Genomic DNA, 7,082 nt, shown 5'->3' with positions numbered 1-7,082 from the left:
CTCTTCGACCCCCGCTCGCCTAACCCCCCTGCTCCCTCACCCCCACTCTCTCACCCCCACTCGCTCACCTCCCACTCTCTCACCCCCACAAGACCCTCACCCCCGGCTCTCTCACCCCCCACGTCTCTCACCTCCCACTCTCTCACCCCCACTCCCTCACCCCCGCTCTCTCACCCCCACTCTCTCACCCCCACTCTCTCACCCCCACTCTCTCACCCCCGCTCTCTCACCTCCCACTCTCTCACCCCCCACTCTCTCACCTCCCACTCTCTCACCCCCACTCTCTCACACCCGCTCTCTCACCCCCGCTCTCTCACCCCCCACTCTCTCACCCCCGCTCTCTCACCCCCACTCCCTGACCCCCGCTCCCTCACCCCCACTCTCTCACCCCCACTCTCTCACCCCCACTCTCTCACCCCGCACTCTCTCACCCCGGCTCTCTCACCCCCGCTCTCTCACCACCACTCTCTCTCACCCCCGCTCTATCACCCCCGCTCCCTCACCGCCACTCCCTCACCCCCACTCTCCTCACCCCCACTCTCTCACCCCCACTCTCTCACCCCGCTCTCTCACCCCCGCTCTCTCACCCCCGCTCTCTCACCCCCGCTCTCACACCCCCACTCCCTCACCCCCACTCTCTCACCCCCACTCCCTCACCCACGCTCTCTCACCCCCGCTCCCTCACCCCCGCTCTCTCTCCCCCGCTCTCTCACCCCCGCTCTCTCACCCCCACTCCCTCACCCCCACTCTCTCACCCCCACTCCCTCACCCCCCGCTCTCTCACCCCCGCTCTCTCACCTCCCACTCTCTCACCGCCCGCTCTCTCACCCCCGCTCTCTCACCCCCGCTCTCTCACCCCCGCTCTCTCACCCCCGCTCTCTCACCCCCGCTCTCTCACCTCCCACTCTCTCACCGCCCGCTCTCTCACCCCCGCTCTCTCACCCCCGCTCTCTCACCCCCGCTCTCACACCCCCACTCCCTCACCCCCCACTCTCTCACCCCCACTCCCCTCACCCCCGCTCTCTCACCCCCGCTCCCTCACCCCCGCTCTCTCACCCCCGCTCTCTCACCCCCGCTCTCTCACCCCCCACTCTCTCACCCCCGCTCTCTCTAACCCCCACTCCCTCACCCCCGCTCTCTCACCCCCACTCTCTCACCTCCCACTCTCTCACCGCCCGCTCTCTCACCCCCGCTCTCTCACCCCCGCTCTCTCACCCCCCGCTCTCTCACCCCCGCTCTCTCACCCCCGCTCTCTCACCTCCCACTCTCTCACCGCCCGCTCTCTCACCCCCGCCTCTCTACACCCCCGCTCTCTCACCCCCGCTCTCTCACCCCCGCTCTCTCACCCCCGCTCTCTCACCCCCACTCTCTCACCCCCACTCCCTCACCCCCACTCCCTCACCCCCACTCCCTCACCCCCACTCCCTCACCCCCACTCTCTCACTCCCACTCTCTCACCTCCCACTCTCACCCCCGCTCTCTCACCCCCACTCTCTCACCCCCACCCTCTCCTCCCACTCTCTCACCCCCACTCCCTCACCTCCACTCTCTCACCCCCACTCTCTCACCCCCGCTCTCTCACCCCCACTCTCTCACCCCCACTCTCTCACCCCCACTCTCCTCACACCCGCTCTCTCACCCCCACTCTCTCACCCCCACTCTCTCACCCCCCGCTCCCTCACCCCCACTCCCTCACCCCTACTCTCTCACCCCCGCTCTCTCACCCCCACTCTCTGACCCCCACTCCCTCACCCCCACTCCCTCACCCCCACTCCCTCACCCCCACTCCCTCACCTCCACTCTCTCACCCCCACTCTCTCACCCCCACTCTCTCACCCCCGCTCCCTCACCCCCGCTCCCTCACCCCCGCTCTCTCACCCCACTCTCTCACCCCCACTCCCTCACCCCCACTCCCTCACCCCCACTCCCTCTCCTCCCACTCTCTCACCCCCACTCTCTCACCCCCACTCCCTCACCCCCACTCTCTCACCCCCACTCTCTCACCTCCCACTCTCTCACCCCCGCTCTCTCTCACCCCCACTCTCTCACCCCCACTCCCTCACCCCCACTCTCTCACCCCCACTCTTCACGTCCCACTCTCTCACCCCCCGCTCTCTTACCCCCCCTTTCTTACCCCGCTCTCTCACCCCGCTCTATCAACCCCCCTCTCTCCCTCTCTCTACCTCTCTCTCTCTCACCCCCTCACTCAGTTCCCTCACTCGACCCTCCTCACTCGACCCCCCTCACTCGAGCCCTTCACTCGAACCCCTCACTCAACCACGCCTCACTTGGCCCCCCTCACATGACCCACTCTCTCGGCATCCCATTGTCTATACCCTCTCTTTCCCGCGTCTCTCCCGCCTCTCTCCCCCACTCTCCCCTCTCTCCCATTCTCTCCATCCTCTACCCTACTCTCTTCCCCAATCTACCCTACTCTCCCCTCTCTCTCCCCTCTCTCTCCCCCTCTCTCCCCCTATCTCCCCCTCCCCCTCTCTCACTCCTCTCTCCCCCTCTGTCCGCCGTGTCTCTCCTCCTCTCTCTCCTCCTCTTTCTCCTCCTCTCTCTCCCCCTCTTAATTCCCTCATTCAAACCCTCTCAATCTAACCCCTCACTGGACCCCCTCACTTGACCCCCCGCTCACCCTCTCTCTCTTCCCGCTCTCTTTCCCTCAGCCCCTTTCTTTCCCCCTCTCTGCCCACACTGTCTCCTCCTTCCTCACCCTCCCCTCTCACTCCCCCGTCTCCCCCCTCTCTCCCCCTCTCTCTCTCCCCCTCTCTCTCCCCCCCCTCTCTCCCCCTCCCTCTCTCCCCTCTCTCTCTCCCCGTCTCTCTGTTCCCCTCTCTCTCCCCCTCTCTTTCTCCCCCTCTCTCTCTCCCCTCACTCTCTCCCCCTCACTCTCTCCCCCTCTCTCCCTCTCTCTACCTCTCTCTCTCACCCCCTCACTCTCCCCCTCACTATCCCCCTCACTATCCCCCTCACTCTCCCCCTCACTCTCCCCCCTCACTCTCCACCCTCTCTCTTCCCCCTTTTATCCCTCCGCTCTCTGCCCTCTCTCTACTCCCTCTGTCTCTATTGCCTCTCTCTCTCTACCCCCTCTCTCCCCACGAGTCTCTATCGATCTCCACCCACTCTCCCCACACCCCCTCTCTCCCCCTCCCTCTCTCTCCCCCTTGCCTCCTCTCTCTCTCGCCTCTCTCTCTCTTCCTCTCTCCCCCTCTCCCTTGCCTCCTCTCCCTTCCCTCTTTCGCCCTCCCTCTCTAGCCGCTCTCTCTCTAACCCTCACGCTGCCCTCTCTCTCTCTCTTTTCACTCTGTCACCTCACTCTGCCTCCCTCTATCACTCCCTCCCACTCTCCCTCCCTCCGTCTCTCACCCTTATCACTTACTATCTTCTCTGTCCCCCACTCTCCCCCTCTCTCCCCCCACTCTCCCCCCTCTCTCGACGCCCCTCTCTCAAACCCTCTCTACCCTCTCTCACTATCCCGCTCACCCCCCTCCCTGTACCCCTCAATCTCTCTCCCCCTCTCTGTTCACTAACTCTCTCCCCACTCTGTCACCTAAATCTCTCATCTCCCTCTCTCACTTCCTCCCTCTCTCCCCCTCTCAGTCTCTCCTCTCTCCAATACTGTCTTTCCCCACTCTCTCCCACACTCTCTTCCCCACTCTCATCCCCAGCTTTCTCCCTTCTCTCTCTTTCCCCTCTCTCTCCTCTCTCTCCTCCTCCGTCTCTCACCCACTCACTTTCCCCCTCTCTCCCTCCCACTCTCTCGCCACTCTGTGCCCCAATCTCACTCACCATCTTTCTCTCACCCTTTCTCTCCCTCCTTTTTCTGCCCTCTCTCTCTCTCCCCCAACCCCCACAATTCCCCCGACCCCCTCTCTCTCATCCCTTTCTCTCTCACACCCCTCACTCTCACGCCCTCTCTCTCACCCCCTCGCTCTCACCCTCTCTCTCCCCTTCTCTCTCACCCCCTCTCTCTCACCCCTCTCCCTCGCCCCACTCTCGCGTGGTCTCTCTCTCAACCCCACTCTCTCCCCCTCTCTCACCCCCTCTCTTACACCCTCTCTCTCACACCCTCTGTCTCACACATCTCCCTCCCTCTCTCTCTCCCGTTACGCCAACCTCTCTCTCCCCCACTCTCCCAAACACCCTCTCTCCCACTGTACCCCCTCTCTCCCCCTCTCTCTCGCATCTCTCTCTCACCCCCTCTGTCTGCACCCTCTCTCGACCCCCTCTCTCTCGCCCGCTCTCTCTTGTCCGCCTCTTTCACACCCTCTGTCTCGCCCCCTCTGTCCCCGTCTCACCCACTCTCTCGCCTTTTTCTCTCTCTCATCTTTCCCTCCCCTCTCTGTCTCACCTCCTCTCTCTACCCCTTTCTCTCCATCTCTCTCGCTTCACTAGCTCCCTCCCCTTACTCTGTCACCTCACTCTCCCTCTGGCTCTCACTCCCTCCCTTTCTCCCTCCCTCCCTCTCAGTCTCCCCTCTCTCACCCCCACTCACTCCCCTCTCCCTCTCTCTCACTCACTCCCCTCTCTCTCTCTCTCCCTCTCTCCCCCTCTCTCTCCCCCTCTCTCTCTCCCCCTCTCTCTCGAAACGCCTCCATCACTCTCTCTCTCCACCCCGCTCACTCCCTCTCTCAATCTCTACACCTCAATCTCTTTCTCCCCTCTCTCTCTTCACTAACTCTCTCCCCCACTCTGTCACCTAAATCTCTCCCCTCTCTTACCCTCTCTCTCTCACTCCCTTCCTCTCTCCCCCTCTTACTCTCCCCTCTCTCCCCGCTGTCTTTCCCCAATCTCTCCCCAATATCTTCCCCCACTCACACCGTCATCTCACTCCCCTCTCTCCCCTCTCCCTCTTTCTCTCTATACCCTCTTTTGCCCTCCCTCTCTCACCCTCTCACTCTCCCTCTCTCTCTCTCTCTCAATTGCTCCCCATTCTCTCCCCCAATCTCACTCCCCCACTTTCTCTCCTCTATCTCTGCCCCTTTCTGTCCCCCTTTCTCTGCCCCAATCTCTCCCCCACACCGCACTTTTCCCTCCCTCTCTGTCCCCCACTATCTCTTTTCCCCCCTCTCTGCCCCCTCTCGCTCTGTCCCCCCTCGCTCTGTCCCCCTGCTCTCTGCTCCCCTCCTCTCTTTCCCCCCTTCCTCTCTGTTCCCCCTTCTATCTGTCCCCCTCTCTCTCTCCCCCCTTCTCTCTGTCCCCCTCTCTCTCTGTCTCCCTCTCTTTGTCCCCCTCTTTCTGTCCCCCTCTGTCCCCCCCAGTCTCCCACTCTCTGTTCCTCTCTCTCTGTCCCATCTCTCTTTGCCAGCTCCCACTTATTCCCCACCCCCCTCTTTCCCCCTCTCTCTGTCCCCCTCTCTCTGTCCCCAATCTTTGACTCCCCCTATCTCTGTCACTCTCTCCCTGTCCCCCCGTCCCCCTCTGTCTTCCCCCCTTCTGTCCCCCCCTCTCCTGCCCCTCTCTCTGTTCCCCCTCTCTCTGTCCCCTCTCTCTCTGCACCCCCCTCTCTGCCCCTCCCTGTCCCCTGTCTCTCAGTCTCCCCCTCGCTCTGTTCCCCCCCTCGCTCTGTCACCTCCTCGCTCTGTCGCCCCCTTGGTCTGTCCCTCTGCTCTCTGCCCCCCTCCTCTCTGTCCCACAATTCCTCTCTGTTCCCCCCTCTCTGTTTCCTCCCTCTTCCTGAACCCCTATGACCCACTCACTCTCTCTGTCCCTGTCTCTCTGTCCCCATCTCTGTCTCTTTATCTCTGTCTCCCTCTTTCTGACCTCCCTCTCTCTGTCCTCCCTCTCTCTGTCCCCCACTCTCTATCCCTGTCTCTCTCTGTCCCCCCTCTCTGTCCCCCTCTCTCTACCCCCCTCTGTCCCCCACACACTGTCGCCCACACTCTGTGCCCCGCTCTCTGTCCCCCCTCTGTCCCTGTCTCTCTGTCCCCATCTCTCTGTCCCCATCTCTCTGTCCGCACTCTCTCTCTCCGCCCTCTTTCTCTGCCCTCTCTCTCTGTCCCCATCTCTCTGTCACCCTCTCTCTGTCCCGCCCGTCCCACCTCTTTCTGTTCCTCTCTTTCTGCCCCCGTCTCTGTCCGCCCTCTCTCTGTCCGCCCTCTCTCTGTCCGCGCTCTCTCTCTGTCCCCCCTCTCTCTGCCCCTCTCTCACGGTCCCCCTCTCTCTGCACGCCTCTCTCTTTCCCCCTCTCGGTGTCCCCCCTTGCTCTGTGCCCTCCTCTCTGCACCCCTTGCCCACTTCTCTCTGTCCCCCTTCTCTCTGTCCCCCTTCTCTCTGTCTCCTCTCTCTCTGTCCTCCTCTCTCTGTCCCCCATCATTCTCCCTCACTCTCTGCCTACTCTCTTTGCTCCCTGTGACCCCCGTCTCTCTGTCCCCCGTATCTCTGTTCCCCATCTCTCTGTACTCACCCTCTTTCCTCCTCTCCGTGTCCCACTCTCTTTGTCTCCTCTCTCTATCCCTCTGTCTCTGACCCCCTCTCTCTGTCACCCCTCTGTCTGTCCCTCTCTCTGCATCTCCCTCTCTGTCCCCTCTCTCTGTTCCCGCTCTCTCTGTACCCCACTCTCTGTCCCTCCTCTGTCTGCCCCCTCTGTCCCCTTCTCTCTGCCCCAGTCACCCTCTTCCTGTCCACCTCTCACTCTCTGTCCCCCCTCTCTCTGACCCCACTGTCTCTCTCCTCCTCTCTCTCTGTCCCCCTCTCTCTCTGTCCCCCCTCTCTCTCTGTCCCCCCTCTCTGTCCCCAGCCTCTGTTACCCCCTCTTCTTTCTGTTCCCCTCTTTCTGTCCCCCTCTCTGCCCGCCCTCTCTCTGTCCGCGCTCTTTCTCTTTCCCCCTCTCTCAGCCCCCTCTCTGGGTCCCGACTCTCTCTGTCCGCCCTCTCTCACTGTGCCCCCTCTCTGCCCCCTCTCTCTTTCCTCCTCTCCGTGTCCCACTTTCCTTATCCCCTCTCTCTATCCCCCTGTCTCTGCCCCCCCTCTCTTTATCCCTCTCTCTGTCCCTTTCTCTCTGTCCCTTTCTCTCTGTTCCCGCTCTCTCTGTACCCCACTCTCTGTCTCTCCCCCCCTCTGTCCCCTGCTCTCTG

The sequence above is a fragment of the Chiloscyllium punctatum genome, chromosome 14 (genome assembly GCF_047496795.1).
Source record: "Chiloscyllium punctatum isolate Juve2018m chromosome 14, sChiPun1.3, whole genome shotgun sequence".
In the NCBI taxonomy this organism is placed as follows: Eukaryota; Metazoa; Chordata; class Chondrichthyes; order Orectolobiformes; family Hemiscylliidae; genus Chiloscyllium; species Chiloscyllium punctatum.
Note: the sequence above shows the minus strand (reverse complement) of the source record.